The sequence below is a fragment of the Rhinatrema bivittatum genome, chromosome 1 (assembly GCF_901001135.1).
Source record: "Rhinatrema bivittatum chromosome 1, aRhiBiv1.1, whole genome shotgun sequence".
Classification (NCBI taxonomy): Eukaryota; Metazoa; Chordata; class Amphibia; order Gymnophiona; family Rhinatrematidae; genus Rhinatrema; species Rhinatrema bivittatum.
The window spans coordinates 160,434,835-160,452,624 of NC_042615.1; the positions used below are offsets into that span (position 1 = coordinate 160,434,835).

General features: G+C 42.6%; 1 protein-coding gene across 3 annotated transcripts in view; it reads left to right on the forward strand.

The window, feature by feature from the left end:
* The window catches only part of SMIM14 (small integral membrane protein 14), a 235,850-nt gene that overhangs the window by 14,309 nt on the left and 203,751 nt on the right, over positions 1–17,790 (forward strand). The window contains exon 2 of one of the 3 annotated variants that reach the window (XM_029589240.1): positions 13,136–13,200. The exons of the other annotated variants lie outside the window; for them this stretch is intronic. The gene's annotated coding sequence lies outside the window, so the exon portion shown is untranslated. The remainder of the gene's footprint in view (positions 1–13,135; positions 13,201–17,790) is intronic. 3 annotated transcript variants of the gene reach the window in all.

Here is a 17,790-nt window from a genome sequence, read left to right on the forward strand (position 1 = left end):
TCCCCCTAGTCCTATTTGAGAGAGTAAATAACCAATTTATATTAACTTGTTCAAGTCCTTTCATGATTTTGTAGACCTCTATTATATCCACCCTCAGTTGTCTCTTCTCCAAACTGAAAAGCCCTAACTTCTTTAGCCTTTCCTCTTAGAGCAGCCATTCCTTGCCCCTTTTCATTTTGGTTGCCCTTCTCTGCTTGAAACAGATGTGCTTGCATTTATTTATTTATTTATTTATTTATTTATTTATTTATTTATTTGAAGCTTTTATATACCGAGGTTTAGCGCATGCCTTCACCCCGGTTTACATTGAAACGAAACAATGGTACATAGAACAAGTAGTGAAACAAAAGTATATGCGTATAGCAGGTCATGGAGCAGGTTGTAACAGGAAATAACTAAAATAACTTAAGCCAAATAACGAAAAAGAATATAGAAACGAAAAACGAGGAAGGAATATACAAACTCGTGCTCTAAATACAAGAAAGTATGAGTGGGAAATGAAGGAAAGAAGGGGGGGGGATTGGGTAGGAGGTAGGGGTCGGGGGGATAGAGGGGGAGGCAGTGGGAGGAGGAAGGGGTAAATATATGCGGAAGAGAGAAGAGGGGTGAAGGAGTGGAGGCTTGAGGCATCACAATTGTAATTTGCTTAAATCATCATTGAAAGTCTGGCTGAAGATCCAGGTTTTCAGTTCTTTTTTGAATGATTTATTTTCGATGATATTGGTGAGGTAGCATGGTAGGGCATTCCAGAGTTTTGGCCCCGCTATGGAGAGAGCTCTATTTCTGGTGTTCGTAAGCTTTGCCATGGGATATGTGGGTATTTCGAGTAGTCGTTTGTCAGAAGTTCTGGTGTTCCGTTGAGGTTTGTGGGGGTGGAACATTTTACTGACTGTTTTAATTAATGTTTTAATTCCTATTATTTCCAGTACCCAAAACATGTAATTCAATGCAAGTTTGTCAAAAGCTTTCTTTGGCTTCCAAACTGAGCACTATATACTGTTTACCTCTTTGTTTATTACAGGCTACCTTCTTGCCAGTGTTTTTTACATCATGACGTCCTTCATGAATCCTGTTTGGTCTGGCACAAGAACACTCATTTTATGCTGCGAAAACTGAAGCTAAAATCTTAATGTCTAAATTTAATAAGGATATTGGTTAATATGTATTAGCTGCACTAAGATTTTCTCCCTTTTTTTTTTTTTTTTTGGGAGTACATCCAGAGCCTTAGCATACCTATGGCCAATATGGCCTCAGCTATAGGTGCCATGCCACTGGCCAGCCACATGCTGTCAAGAGCACCACAAGGCTTCCAGAGAAACAATGCAGCCCAGCCTAAAACAAGCATTATGGCTGGAGGGGGGCTTGAGGAAGATGAGCAATGTGAACCCGCTGGAATTAATAGCATGGCTGACTGGAACTGGAGAAGGAGCAGCGCATGCTAATCTGAAGTGGCAGCATGGTGGGTAGAGACCAGAAGATTAACAGCAGGGTCTGAACTGCTGGAAGGAGCAGGAGACTAGTGCAGCATTGGCCCCTGTGGCCTGAAGAAGAAATCTTCTGTTGGCTGTGGGAGCTGAAGGAGGAGATTGTGGCTGCTTCTACTTCGAGAGGGAGGAAGAAGTGAGTGAAAGTGAGAGAGAGAGTGTGTGTGTGTGAGAGGGGAAGTAAGATAGCTGCTTGTTGGAGAATGTGTTCTAGCTGCTATGCATTTCCCCTAACACTTTCTGCAACTTATTCCTGAATAAAGCCATGTAAGAGAGAGGGGAAGGTGAGGGTCTTTACCTTCGTGCCCATTCACCTTGATAGCCAGCAGCTTATTTCAACTTTCATTTTCCCCAGAGCCACCATCTTGAGGGATAACATCTGTTTTGAATCCTGGCGAAGGAGCGCTTGGTTCACTAGAGGAGGAAGCTGCTTTTAGCCTCCTAGCTCTGCAACCCTTGCCGGTTGAAAGGGAAGGCTTGCCACCTGCCTGATGAGGTAATCGGAGCAACTGCGGAGTAGGGGCTTCTTCAGAGCAAAGCGCCAGAGTAGTGAGAAATGAATGCCATTCATTGAGGAAGGAAGTGTGAGCTTTTATTCAGGCCTGACTCCATTGAGGACGGGGGGCTGATGAAGCCAAAAATACATCTGAAACTTCTCCCTTAACTTCATCTTGTTTAGAACATCTTCTCTGCATTGGTGAGTCAGTCTCAATACCTAGCAAACAGGGGCAGTGACTTTAGACTCATTGTGGGAATTAATGGCCAAGTTTGGACAAGCTATTAATGATTGTTCTAAAAAAATAAATAAATTAGAGTTTATTACATTGAAATTAGAACCTATGGTGAAGAGGCACGATCAGCTTATAACAGAAGCCAATAAATCAATTCAAACTGCACAAACTAATGTTAAAAAGATTTTTGAGCTTCAGTGCTTAAAGATTTTAACTCCCTTTCTAGAAAGATTGAAATGCTGGCAAACTGAAACAGACATCTGAACCTTAGGTTTGTGAATTTTCCCAAAGTAATGGGAGAGTTTCCATTTTGTTATCAAGGAAATATTTTTTCAGAGTATTGATCAATTCCCTCCATAAAGAAAATCTTTTCAAAGTAAGTCTGAAGTTACTACCACTGGTTTGGTAATGGTTGTAGAGGGTCTAAGTGCTAATCGGTCACCAGTTGATACAAATCCAGAAATTACTTCCCCCTTCATGAGGGAAGGCTAATGGTTGGGCTCCACCAACTGCACCTTCACCCATGGGTACTTCCCTCCGCGGTGAGATTCCATAAGACCCTCCTGCCTGTGGTGAGCTGTAGTCTCCCTCAGACTGGGGACGGTTGGCATAGACCTCCGATTTTTGCCAGGGCGACGGCCCCGCACAGGGAAGCAGTTAACAGCGGTGTCTTGGGGTCCGGCAGCATAAGAGAGAGACTTCCCCCGGCGAGAACGGCACTCCTTCTTTCCCCGTTCCGCCAGCGAGGCATACCAGTGTAGTTTCTGGGGTAGAGGCAACAAAGTCCGTGATGACACAATCCTAGGGGAGTGAGGATTCAGAGGGAAAAATCCTCACTCTACCCTTCCTCTTATGGGGCATAATTTGTTGTGGAAATCCAGTGAAGAAATTAGGTAAACTGGAGACGGAGTGAACTGCATCTGCCTCGGACCGCCATCTTGGGTCCTCCCCTCATTATTCTCAAGGTCCATCTCCTTCAGTGGAATTTAATCGTACTAATTTCTTGGAAAACTCTGGATCTGAGATCATAGAGCGTTGTACTTTATTAGTTATCTTTGTTTCTGAGCAGGATATTAGAAGGTTATGCGATTTATATTTTTGAGATTTAAATTCCTTGTTTTATGGTCAAATGGTATGGGCTTTTCCAGATATATCAAAAATCATTTGAGGAAAAAAGGAGGGGTTTCTTAGCTTTGATGCAGGATACTATCGCATTGGGAGCCTCATTTACATTTTGCTATCCATATAAGTGCATTGTCAAACTTATTAATGATTGTTATATATTTTTTGTACCTAAACAATTGAAATCCTTTTTGGAATCTAAAGCTGTTGGTTGAACTGATTACTCCCACATGGTCTGAATTAAGTCTTAACCAGAATTATTATGTAAGGTGGTCTTTTTCAAGGTGTGCTTTATCCGTATTATGCTTTCTTGCTATTTTACTTGTTCCGCTTTCTTCTCTTTTTTTTTTTTTTTTTTTTAATATTGTTTTGAGATTATAAAGGAAAATGCAATGTGACTTTCTCAAATTGGTAATTTCAGTATTTTGTTTTAAATTTTCATTGTTTTTTTTTTTCCTTGTGTTTCCAATGTACACTGTTTTTTTTTCTAACTTGGATGTTTTGAAAAATTAAGTTAAAAAAAAAAAAAGTGTGTGTGCTAGAGCATGTGTGAGAGCGCTTGCGTGCATATGTGCAAGAGAGCACCTGTGTGTGTGAGAGCACTTGTGTGACTGTGTGTGAGAGCATCTGTGTGTGTTTTGTGTGAGAAGAGAAAGTCACTGCCCAATAACCCCTCTTCCATGATAAGCTTAGGGCATCTGCAAATCCAAAATTCCCAGGTATGGAGAGTAGGGGATGTTTTAAAATCTTGTTAGTTTTAATTATTGGGTGGTGTTTGATGTGTCTGTTTTGAAATATTTTACTGGTGTTCTGGAAATTTTTTTTATATGGGTTTTTAAATTATTAGATGTTGCATTTGCTAGTTTTGAATTATTGGAGTAGATATTCAAAAGCTAGTCAGCTAGGAAATTTATCCAGATAAACATATCCAGCTAACTTAGCCGAGATGTTCAGTGGCGTGGCCATGATGCTGAATGTTTGTTAATGGAAAAAAATAATTGCACTGCCTGCAGAATCTGACTTGTTGCAGTTTCCAGTTCAGTTTTTGTCTTCTCGTTTCTATTTTTACTTTTACGCTCTCTTTATTTTACATTTGAGGGTCTGTCTGTATTCTGCATGTTTGACTGAGATGAAGTATACTGCTAGCATATAGTTTCTGTGTAGGGATTTATAGCAGCTTGGCTTGTTCTAGTTTCCTAATAGGAATTGTAATGGTGTTTTAGGGCCTGCGTAATATTTGCAGTGCTGTTTTTTTCTTAGGTAGGTTTGTTGCTGTTTTAGTGCTGGCAGTTAGTGCTGTTTTGATATGGAAGGTTTATTGTATTGTAATTATAATTCTATTTTCTTGTGGCTTTCTACCGGCCAAGCCCACACCCAACTTGGGGATAAGTTTGGAGAAACCGTATCTCATCTAAAAGAGCAAAGTACAGCAGTACTGTCTCTCATGTCCCATTCTGAGTCTCACCCAGCCTCTCGAAAATTTTACCCTTCTTATAGGAGAAGATCCTACCCAAGAGGATCTTTCAAACCTTTCAGTACATACTGTTCCCAACATTATGGTCAACCAAGACCTTCTTCTCAACCTCACCAATTACGTGGATGCCCACGCCAATAGCGACCACAGAAACAGGGAACCACAGCTCCACAGAAGCAACTGCCGGCTTTTTGAGCTACCTCGAGCCAACCCCACCACCATTTATAGGAGGTCACCTTCAGCATTTTTACAACAATTGGAAGGCGATAACCTCAGATCGTTGGGTGCTCGACATCATCAGGGAAGGTTATCGCCTGAACTTTATGAATCTTCATCCCTTCCTCATGTACCTCCTCTTCGACGTACATCGACCCACTTACCAGCCCTCCAAGAAGAAATTATGAACCTACAAATTCAAAGATCTATTCAGAGAATCCCACCTCAACAACAGAATCAAGAATTCTATTCCCATTACTTTCTCATCCCAAAAAAGTCTGGAGGCCTTCGCCCCATTCTAGATTTATGAAACCTCAACAAACACATCCAAAGAGAAAAGTTCAATATGACCTCTCTCAAGAGCATCCTACCCCTCCTACAACGCAATGACTGGCTATGTTCTATGGACCTCAAGGATGCATACTCCCATGCACTCCTCTTCGTGGCGCTACCTTTGTTTTCGAGTTCAGAGCAGGCACTATCAATACAAGGTTCTACCCTTTGGCCTGTCATCTGCCCCGAGAGTATTCACGAAATGTTTAGCGGTGGTGGTTGTTGCGGTCCCGACCGCCTCCCCCATGTTCAGGGTTGGGTCCGCTTACCTTCATCTCGGTCCGCGGAGGACCGTGCCGGGCCTCCGGTCCCGTAGGCCGCCAGGCCGCTGTCTCGCCACGTGGAGAACGCCGTCCAGGCCGCCAGAAGCCCCGCCCCTCTCGGTTGCCTCGCGCGCCCAGCACCCGGAAGCTCGGGACGGCCCCTTCTGCTGACGTCACGCCTTGGACCGCATTTAACCGGCGTCTAGTCTCCTACTAGACGCCTTGCAACGAGGTTCTCTGAATACTAGTTGCCTCCTGTTCCTGTACCTGCTTCAGTGACGTTCTCGTTTGACTTCCTGGTTCTCGACTCCAGTTTGCTTCAGTACACTGCCTGCCTGTCTGCCGCCTGCCTCGACCCCGGTTTGCTTCAGCACGCTGTCTGCCTGTCTGTTGCCCGCCTCAACTCTGGTTTGCTTCAGTACGCTGCCTGCCTGTCTGCCGCCTGCCTCGACCCCGGTTTGCTTCAGCACGCTGTCTGCCTGTCTGTTGCCCGCCTCGACTCCGGTTTGCTTCAGTACACTGCCTACCTGTCTGCTACCTGTCTCTATCCCGGTTCGCTTCAGCACTTCGCCTGCCTGCCTGCTACCGGCCCAGACCCCGCTTGCTACAGAACTCTTTCCATTCGACGGTTGCCCTGACCTTGTCCACGCAGCGTTGGCCCAGCCTCTGATCGTCTCTGGACTCTGTTGCTCTTTCTCCACCTTGACCCGATCCGGGGCCTGCTCCCTTCTGGCTACCTGACTGTCTCCCTCTGTGCAGCCTCTGAACTTCCCCTGCACAGCCTAAGCCCCAAGGGCCTGGATCCCTACGGGCTCCTCCCGGGGGGATTCCGGGTTCCGGGTGAAGTCCTCCCAGGCATCTGACTCCGCCTTCCGGTCTGCCATACTGTCACCCCTGGCAGCCCGGCCCAAGGGTCCACTATCTGACTACCACAGTCCTTGAACTGTAACAGTTGTGGCTCATTTCAGACAACTATCGAGCCAGATTTTTCCTTATCTGGACGGCTGGTTATTACTGGCCTCAGATCAGACTACTCTATGAGCACACACAATACGCACAATTAACTGTCTTCAAACACTAGGATTCCTAATAAATTACGAAAAATCACATCTACAACCTACCCAAACACTGCAGTTCATAGGAGCTCTCATCAACACATTGGAGGAGAGAGCCTACCTTCCACAAGACAGGATGCAAACTCTCTAATGCCTAGCACAAAGATTATGCAGTCACTCAGGCATCAGCATGCCAAGTCCTTCAACTGCTGGGTCATATGGCGGCGGCTAACCATGTGGTCCCCAACACAAGACTACACATGCGCCACTTACAATGGGGTCTCAAAACTCAATGGTCACAGTTCCTGCAACCTCTCTCCTCCAGGATAAGTCTTACCACACCAATGCTCACAGACATTCAATGGTGGATCTCTCCCACCAACCTGTCCTCAGGGGTTCTCTTTCGGGTGCCTCCGCATCAGCTGACGCTCACAACAGATGCCTCCAGGAAGGGTTGGGGAGCCCATCTCAAAACTCAAGGTCTATGGTCTTCCCAGGAGTCCACGTACCAGATGAACCTCCTGGAACTCCATGCAATCTGGAGAGCGTTGCAGACATTCTCTTCTCAAGTTCAAGGAAAATGCCTCATGGTGGTCACAGACAACCAGGTCACCATGTTCTACATAAACAAACAAGGAGAGTCCGGTTCATGGACCCTCTGTCAGGAAGCTCTTCGAATACTGCTTTGGGTGAACATAAAGAAAGTATAGCTTCAAGCCACTTGTCTGCCAGATCTGGAGAACGTCACGACAGATTGCCTCAGCAGAATTTTTCACCCACATGAGTGGACTTTAAATCAGGATGTAGCACTCAACATATTCCGACAGTGGGGCTTCCCAGCAATCGATCTCTTTGCCATGGAAAACAATCGTCAGACACAAGCCTTTTGCTCCATTTACCTCAGCAAACTTCGATACGCTCCAGATGTCTTCCTCATTCCATAGACGGAGGGCTTACTGTACGCCTACCCCCCTCATACCGCTGATATCAAGGACAATTCAGAAATGTATTCAAGACATAGCGGACATGATTCTCATAGCTCCAGCATGGCCGAGACAACCATGGTATGCGTATCTCATTCAACTTTCCATTCGCCCACCAATTCTACTGGGAAACCACCAAACATTACTAACTCAAGACGGAGGCTCCCTCCTCCATCCAATGCATCACTCCCTCCATCTGACAGCATGGAGATTGAAAGGCAAATATTGAAACACCTGGGCCTTCCTTTGCAACTGGAAGATGTACTTATAGCATCCAGGAAGCCTTCAACCAGACGTAACTATGCAGGAAAATGGCATCGTTACACTGAATGGTGCAAACCACGGAACCTGAATCCTTTCTCATCTACATCCATATAACTACTAGAGTATCTCCATATTCTCTACCAAGTTGGTCTAGCTGCCACGTCAGTTTGAGTACATATCAGTGCTATTGCAGCTTTTCAACATTCTCATAATGGCCTTCCCATTTCTAATCAACCTTTGGTTTCCAGATTAATGCGAGGCATTACACATGACAAAGCCACCTGTACATGAGATCTAAACGTCATCCTAGAACATCTAATAAGGTCTCCCTTTGAACCTTTAGATTTATGCCACATAAAATACCTAACCTGGAAGACGGTATTCCTGGTGGCCGTCACATTAGCAAGGAGAGTAAGTGAATTGCAAGCCTTGGTTCACTATCCCCCTTACTTGGAGTTTTTACCACAACAAAGTTACCCTTCAACCTCATCCCGCCTTCCTTCCCAAGGTGGTCTCTGCTTTTCATATTAATCAAACCATCACTCTACCAATCTTCAAGCCAAAGCCTCATAACAGTGAGCGAGACAGACTCCTACACGCGCTAGACTGCAAAAGAGCTGTAGCTTACTACAAACAGAGGACTCATTCTCCTTCCAGGCCTTTTCAGCTCTTCCTTTCCTGGTCAACCCGTCTCTAAAAGAACCATCGCCAATTGGTTGTCGCAATGCATTGAGTTCTGTAACAACAAATGTTCAATTAAACTCGACAAAAGGCCTAAGGTGTACCAGAACAGCATCTATTGCGCACTTAAACGTTCCACTACTGGACATATGCAAGGCGGCAACTTGGTCCTTCATTCATACCTTCACATCACACTATTGTATTGAGCAATAAGCATCCTCCGATGCAGCACTAGGTTCAGCAGTCTTGTCAACCCTTCATAATCGATGAGACTGTCTACTCTGCCTAATGGTTGGTGTCCTGAACCTCCAAGAGTCGTATTACATGGACACAACCCAGGAGCTTGGGACTCCCAGACAGCATGGCTAATTCAGCCCTGCTATGACGGGGAAAAAGCAAATTTGCTTACTGTAAACAGTGTTTCCGTAGATAGCAGGATGAATTAGCCATGTGTTCCCTCCCTAGACAGGCTAATGATAATCAGCTTCTTTAACTGTTACCTCTCACTTGGCTATAAAGAGACTGAGGAGAAAAGAAGAGGATCGCGCGGGAAGATGACCGTGCAGTTGCACAGACTCAAAACTGACTAAGAAAACTCCACCTACTCCGGTCGCGTGCACACTCCCAGACAGCATGGCTAATTCATCCTGCTATCTACGAAACACCGTTTTACAGTAAGCAAACTTGCTTTTGTTTCCCTCCTCAATCTACATATAATACCCCATAATGACAAAGTGAAATTAAATTTGTGCAAATTAACTTAAAAAAACGAAACAAAACTGAAATATCACATTAACATAAATAATCAGACCCTTTGCTGTGACACTGAAAGTTAAGCTCAGGTGCATTCTGTATCTTAAGCACCCTGTACCTATAACCTATCCCCCCTGAAATTTTGTAATTTCTCCTAAAATGTTATGTAATTTTCCTCTCCCTTTTCCAATTCTTCGTTTAACTATCTGTTCCATTGTAAACCGATGTGACGTGCAAACGAATGTCGGTATATAAAAGTTTTAAAATAAATCCTGTTTCCACTGATTATCCTTGAGATGTTTCTCCAACTTGATTGGAGTCTCCTGTGGTAAACTCAATTAATTGCACATGATTTGGAAAGGCGCACACCTGTCTCTATAAGTCCCACAGTTGAGATTGCATGTCAGAGCAAAATCAAAAAATTGCAATGGCAGGTAAAGATGCACACTATCTGTAACACCAACTGTAATCTCTACGTCATAATATAAAAGTTATTTTACAGATTTTACTTCTAGGCTTACTAAACATAAAAACAGAAGAACCTCAAATCCAAATTTTGCAAATAGTGTGCATAATTTTTTATATCATAGGTATACAATTACTCATAATTATGATTTAAAATTACTTTATTACAATTGTAAACTATTTTGTACAAACTTATATGCCTACTAATTAAAATCATTGTTTAAACTGAAACGAAGTTATATTTATCCAAAAAGCTTGTGCATAATCCTTGAGGACTCACGTACATGTGCAAAACCTTGGGAAGTTCAAGTTAAATGCGTATTTGTTTTGTCTTTACAATTGAGGAGCAAAGGAAATAGCTATGCTTAGACTGTACCATAGGAAGTAGTAACATTTATGTGGACACTGAGTTTCAGTTTGAACAACGATTTTAATTAAGAACATAAGAAATTGCCATGCTGGGTCAGACCAAGGGTCCATCAAGCCCAGCATCCTGTTTCCAACAAAGGCCAAACCAGGCCACAAGAACCTGGCAATTACCCAAACACTACGAAGATCCCATGCTACTGATGCAATTAATAGCAGTGGCTATTCCCTAAGTAAACTTGATTAATAGCAGTTAATGGACTTCTCCTCCAAGAACTTATCCAAACCTTTTTTGAACCTAGCTACACTAAATGCACTAACCACATCCTCTGGTAACAAATTCCAGAGCTTAATTGTGCATTATACTCCCAAGAGACTGTGGATCATCCTAGGCAGGACCCCACTCCCTAGGAAACAGGGGACTCCTGGAGGACCTGGCCTTAATTAATAAATATATATATATATCTATATATCTAATTCAGTTGTTAGGGCCTTGAGGTCTGAGGTCTCTTCTCTCCTCTCTCTCCCTTGATGTCTCTCCTTAATTCCTTCCCTTAAGGACTCTAAAGCTGTGTGCTGACTGCCCTGGGAACTGATAAAGCTTAAAAACAACAACAGAAAAAACAAAGCAGGAGGAGCAAAGTGAGAGAGGAAAACATCGTGGCAGAGAGGAGCAACAGGCAGCGCTGGCATAAATGGCTTCCCTTGGCATTTTTTTCCCCTAGACATGGTGAGCAAGTAACGTTGAGGCCAAAGGCATTGCCGACAATGATTTTCATGCTGGATTCGGGAGAGGAAGGGTGGTTGGTGGATGAGCTAGGACTGAGTAGTGTACCCCTGAGCTCCTAGGAGGAAGGGCAGTGCTCTTCAGAAGAGGAGAGCTCCTCAGCAGCTAGGCTCTTCCAGAAAGAAGAACTATCAGCACTCATTACTAGTGTACAGGTAGCTCTGAGAATTTCTAAGCCAGATGATCTGTTAGATGCCATCCTACATGGAATTAGGAAACCAGCAAGGACATTTCCCTTACATAAAACCTGAAACAGATGGTACTGGCTGAAAGAGATCCCCTCAGAGGAATTTCAGAGGTGGCTGGGTGATGGGGAACGTTGCACCTCCTCCCTGCAGCAGAAAAGAATAAATTGTTACGCGATGGTGGATGCTGTGGGTGGAACCAAGATGGCCGCATGGTAACGCTGCTCGGTGTTAGCTTTGTGGTTTTCAGAGCCTGTGATATTTCTTGCCTCGATGGATAGGAAGCGAAAGCCGAGGGGGGAGCCTTACCCTGCAGTTCCCCCAACGACGACTCTTGTCCAGCATGGAGGAAGAGTAGCGGGAGCTCAGCCGCTGGAGAGAGGAGGAGGGGTAGAGGAGCTCCCCTCTCTCCCTGGCTCATTATCTCCTTTCAGCCCCGCTGAGGGAACTCCACCTAGGAACCCTGCTGCAGAGAGAAGCACTGCTGGGGCGGCAGGAGCGATGCAGGACCAAAGTGTCGAAGCACCGAGCCTGGCAGGGACCGCCGGAGATGCAAGTCTAACAGGGAACCCAGTTTCATCGGGGCTACCAGGTGAAGGAGGAAGCATTTTGAACGGACAGACCAGCGTTCAAGCAGAGAATATTGATCAGATCTTGACTGTGATAAGACCTACCATTTTCTCATTGGAGACTATCTGGAAATCTATTGTGGAGATGAAGACTTGTATATTACGTGTTCTGCAACCATTGAGTACAAATGTAAAAGAGTTAGAAGAAAAAGTTGGGGCATTGGCTCAAACTACTTCTAATTTGGAACAGCAAATTATGATAGAGATCAAATAAAAGGGCTCCAACAGGTGCAGACCTCGATGATAAAAGATAAGAAGAATACGGCTGTTAAAATTGAGAACTTGGAGAACCAATTGAAAAATCGTAATTTGAGATTTATAAATTTCCCGCAAATACCATTGAATTCTCCTAGAGAGACTTTTAAGAGATACCTTCGGGAAGTTCTGCAAATTGAAGAGTCAGCAATGCCACCTCTTTCAAAGATATTTTATCTACCAAGAGCAGGAAATTTAATGGGACAGAGAGGCCCCTGTTCCAGAAACTCAGAGAGGGGATTCCCCTTTGGATATTTCGGCTATCTTAGAGACATCAGATACCGAACAAGCAATTCCTGCAACTTTGATAGTAACGCTGGTGTTGGAGCCTGATAAAGAGTGGTTGCTTAGGATGTGATATTCCTTGGCTGCAGGGTCAGAGTATTCCCCGATGTCTCCAAGGATACTCAAAAGGAGGAAAGCTTTCCTCCTTATGAAATCTCAAGTGTTGGCAATTGGGGGAGTATTTTTCCTAAAATTTCCTTGCAAATGCATAGTCAAATATGCGAGTAATATATATATATATTTTTTGAACCCCCTCAACTGACTCAATTTTTGATTGGGGAAATCCCAGTTACATCTGGAGAACCCGGTATAAATTCTTCAAGTCCCTCCTAAAGTAAATTTGTTCCTTCGCAGTTACTGTGCATTTACTTTGATGTCTAATTGATGTTTATTAGAGGTTTTGTATTCCCCCCTCTATATTCTGTGGACTTAATATTAGAAAATAAGTCTGTATAAGATTACCTAAAATGTTTTCTTTCTTTTTTTGATAATATGGGATTATTCTGTATTTTCCTTACAAGATGTTATCTTGTCAAGTATGTTAAAAATCAATAAATAAAAAAAAAATTGTTACACATCCCGGTAGAGGGAAGTATGGCGTTAAGGGACCCTCAGATGTGAAGTTAGAAGCTGCTCTGAAACAGGCCTTCTCCATGGGGTCCAAAGTAATCTAGGTCATGATTTGCAGGGGCTATGTGGTATGGGCAGCTTTATGCTGGGTTCAGCAGTTGGATTTGGCAGTGGTCTATCTGTTTATTTCCATGAGACAGTCATTTCAAGGTCTCCTTCGTTTTTGTGTTTTAGGCCAGCACTTTCAGTTTCACACCCTGCCCTTTGGACTTGCGATGGTGTCAAGGACTTTCACTAAGGTAATGGTGGTTGTGGCAGTGGCCCTACACATGCAAGAAATAACAGTCCATCTCTACTTGAACTATTGGCTTATCGGAATAAAATCCACTCAAGAGAGTCGGAAGGCTTCTACAGTAATCCGGCTCTTAGAAAGACTGGGATGGGTAGTGAACTGTGTAAAGAGCAACTTGGAGTCTTCTCAGTTGCTAGGTTCTTAGGCACATGCTTCATTTCATTTATTTGTATACCGTCGTTCTATATAAAAATACAGTTGCTGTGGTTCACAGATTAAAACATTCATAAATTAAAAAAAAACCCAATATAAGTACATAAATCCAGAAAAAGGAATATAAAACCCATTGTTAATTAGCAGGATATTTTGTATTTAATATTTCTGCACTCTTCTTCCATAAAGACCCCCAACTTAAACTTTCTCAAAAGCAACTCTGAACAGCCATGTTTTTAACTGTTTCTTGAAAACTTTGAAGTCTTTTTGTAACCTTAAATTTTCAGGTTAAGTATTCCACAGTCTTCGACACAAGGGAAGGTCAAGTTTACCTGCCTCCCAGGGAATCTCCAAAATAATAGAACAAGTGAAGACTTTTTGCACCCTGGAGGTACCCAGGGTATGAACTACCTTCAGCTACTCTGATTAATGACAACCATCATAGACTTAATTCCATGGATCAGGGCATATTTGCACCCATTGCAAAAGACTCTACTGGTCTGCTTGTTGCCAGCCTCTCAGATTTACAACAGTTGTCTATGGGTTCCCCGGGCGGCGGAGGAGAAATTGGGCTGGTGACTGAAAAGCCGCAACCTCTCAAAGGGATTACACTTAGAACCACCCAACATGTCCAAAGTTCCCGGTAGATAACAATAAAACATACATAGTTACATATATAAAATGACAGAAAATAGCTGCGTAAGCATAAAATAAACAATGGAAGTAGAGGTAAAAATCATAAAACTTCTAATACTATTGTAACCTAATTTAAATGTATTGTAATCTGCTTTGGGACCATTCATGATAAAAAGTGTAATATTAAATTCAAATAAATAAATATATTTGCTGAAGAGTTTCTTTGCCCAGTTCAGTATTCTTCCAATTACAGGCCTAAAACAACTCTCATTCTCATTACCCACCCTTTGAGCCTTCTCATATTTTACAGGCTCCACATTTTATATCCAGGCCTATTGTTTCCAGTAACCATTTCTCAAAAAGAAAAAAATCTTGACAAGTTCACTGTCCCTTACTGTCTCAAGGGAGACAGATTTAACTCTAAGGTTGTTATAACAGCTTCTGTTTTCTTGATCTTCAGTTCTGTCGATTGGTGTTTTATTCTCTCATTAGCTCTGTCAGCTGCTGTGTCACTTGACTGTTCTGCTACAGCTTATCTTTTGAGCATGCCATTCATATCCTTCCTCGATTTCATCCATTGATGAAAAACATTTGCATGTTGTAATATAAGAAATATCCAAAAGTATAGCCACTAATTTTTCCAGCTCTCTTTTCTCCAGCTTCACTGCCTTCTTTATTTTCCATCAGTTTGCTTTTTTTTTTTTTTTTTTTTTTTTGAGTAGTACACGGTGGTTTTATAGACTTCTTCCCATGCCTTTTTAAATAAAAATTTGTCTACAGGATAGAATCATGATTTTCTGAAGTAATGGGATGTTTTCTTGGGTCTATTTAGATGCTATGTGAGTCGATGGTTTTGTTGTTCTGCTTATTCTGGGTTTAGAACCTCTTTTCTTATTTTATTCCCATCCATTTCAGAGCTATTGTGCAAGGCCACTATGGTTTGTCCACTAAACCTCTCCTCTTGGTAGGAGAGTGTTCCTTTAACACTCACCTCCATTGCTGCTGTTTGACCTATGAGGTAGATGTCATAAAACTGGTGTTTTTCTGCCTTCTGCTTGGGAGCTCCCTGCATAAATTCATTTGAAACTATTGTGTTAACAGAGAGTTAATAGGATCTGCAAGTAGTCATAGTCTAGCACTGCAGAGGCTTTCACTGGATTTTCTAGTTCTGATGTTTTTGTTCTTTAAGAATGTTGTACTTCACTTTCCCTTGCATCGGCCTACCAGCATATGGCACATTGCCGGTGCTGTTCTAGCGAGACCAGTTTTAAAGGTTGAAGACTCATTCATTTTCCATATCTTTTCAGTCTTTGATCTCTCTCCTTTGGATTTATAACTAAATGTGATCCAGATTTACATAGCTTTATATCCATTTTGCATCAGTCCTTGTCTGTATTTTAATATTTATAGTTCATTTCTTCTTGTTTTCAGGGACAGCAGGACATCATTAGTAGATGCTGGTGTGTCTGTAGTCCATTCTCAAGAGATTACCTCTAAAGGGTGAAAGGATAGCTGCATCTCTGATCCCTGTGTTGAGACCGCTGCCACATGAGATGATAGATTTTGGGTGATGCTGTGGATACCTGTCCGCTGGGAACAGGGCTATGCTCAGTTCAAATCACTCAGGCTGCAGAATGGTTGTTGAAAGTAACAGATTTGGGGCCCAGTTGTCCTGGGCAAAAGGACTTTTAAGCATCAGCATTTTCTGACCAAAACATAACCAGGAAATTCTCCCCTGTGGAGAGCAGATAATGTTATAGGCTTTTTGCCTGATGGATCTATTTCGTTTTATTCCTGTTGTAAAATTCAGTAATTAACTTGGGGGGGGGGATGGGGAGTAGGGTGTATGAAATATATGCGTACTGAAACTCTGTGGTACACCTTTTTGATATTACAAATTTGTGGCCTGTAAGGTGAAACCTGGAATTTGCTCACTATTCTAAAACCATTGAGGTAGATTTTAAAAGCATTGCTTGCCGAAAAACGGCCACATATGCGTGTATGTGGGCCACGTGCGAGCAACGGAAATTTTAAGAAGCCGGGAAGGGCGCACATACAGTGCTAGCTGCAGTGTTCAAATCATCTCCTCTTTAGACTTTTCTTCGCTTATAAGGACTATAATTCTTTACTGATGTCAGTTTTACTATGAATACCTCTGAATGTGTCTGTAACACCGACCAAGATTCAAAGTGCCCTTCTACAGTGGTGTGTATGTATGTATGTATATGTGTGTGTGTGTATGTATGTATGTGTGTGTGTGTGTGTGTATATATATATATATATATATATATATATATATATATATATATATATATATATATATATATATATATATATGCGCCGATGCAATACAGTGCGATCAGCTGAGCGCACTGTTTGACCCACAATTGGATGCAGGTTGTGTAGGTGCAACCAAATCCCGTTATGCAATAAAGGGATTAGTGCCTCCACAACGTGCGTCTAACACACTAGTAAATTAATAGCACTCATCACATGCAAATGCATGTGAATGAGGCTATTAGTTATTCACTCCCAATGCAAAAAGAAAAATATGCGTCCAATACGAACATTTTTGCGCTCAGAAATTTATGCTGCCCGGAGCAGGCGTTAATTTCTGAGCACCCAAAAAAATTGTACAGAAAAGCAGAAAATACTGTTTTTCTGTACTTCCTCCGACTTAATATCGTGACAATATTAAGTCGGAGGAGCAAAAGAAAGTTAGGTAAAAAAATCTTCTCCCTCCTTGACAGCCTGAGCTGTGCCTGATCTGCTCTAAGCTTCCTCCCCCTGAGGAAGCTTAGGGCAAGTCAGAAGGAGTGAATAAATCAATATTAGTGTCGGGCCCTTAATTTATTCACTCCTTCACTTATTGCCCATTGGTCCTTTTCACTAACAGCATCTGTTTTCCTAACCCGTGGATGTGCGTCAATTAGGAAAATGGACGCTGATAAATTCAGCATCCGTTTTCTTAACTGGCAGACAGCCGCCAACAGCAGACCTCTCAGCACCCCTAGCGCCTCCTTGACAGCGTGAGCCCTAATTTAAATATTGCATTGCGCCCTCAGGAGAGGTGCTTGGGGGCGCATTAGGAAAGCAGGCTCTTGACTGTTCAGCACACTTTTTTGCATTGGCCCCAAAGAATGTCAGACTGACTCTCTCTCTCGATCTCAAGCTTGATCTCTCGATCTCTCTCTTGATAAACGTGCATAGGCTGTAGAAGTGTGTGTAGCACTGGTATTTTAAATACTGTGTGCATGCTTTTGCTTGCACTTTGATGGGTGCACACGCGATCTTTTTAAAATTTACCCGTTTTTCAATATTAGCTAAGATGTGTACATTTTTTGCCTCCAAGGGCATTAGTGATCAGCAGTAAGAACTCACATAATATCCCCTGAATATCTAACAAAGCTTAAGTCTCTTAGCAAGCTGGGTTGTTGTGAATGTTGGTAATCTAAAATAGTACTGAGTACTGAGTCACTAAAGAACAGTAACCTCAGTTTGTATACTTTGCACAGATGTCTGCTATGCAAATATCTGATGCACTTCGGTGACCCCAAAAAGTCAAAATATAAAGGTAGGAAGTGAGAAGTTTTGCAAGAAACAAAAAAACAAACCCCACTTTCTCCTAAGCAAGAACACTGAAAGGCATCTTAGTCACTGTTTTAAAAAAAATTCTGTTATACAGATCTGTGCTCCTGTTTGGGTGCTGTCAGAAAGCTGGTTTTGTGCCGGAGCAGGCTATTCTGGG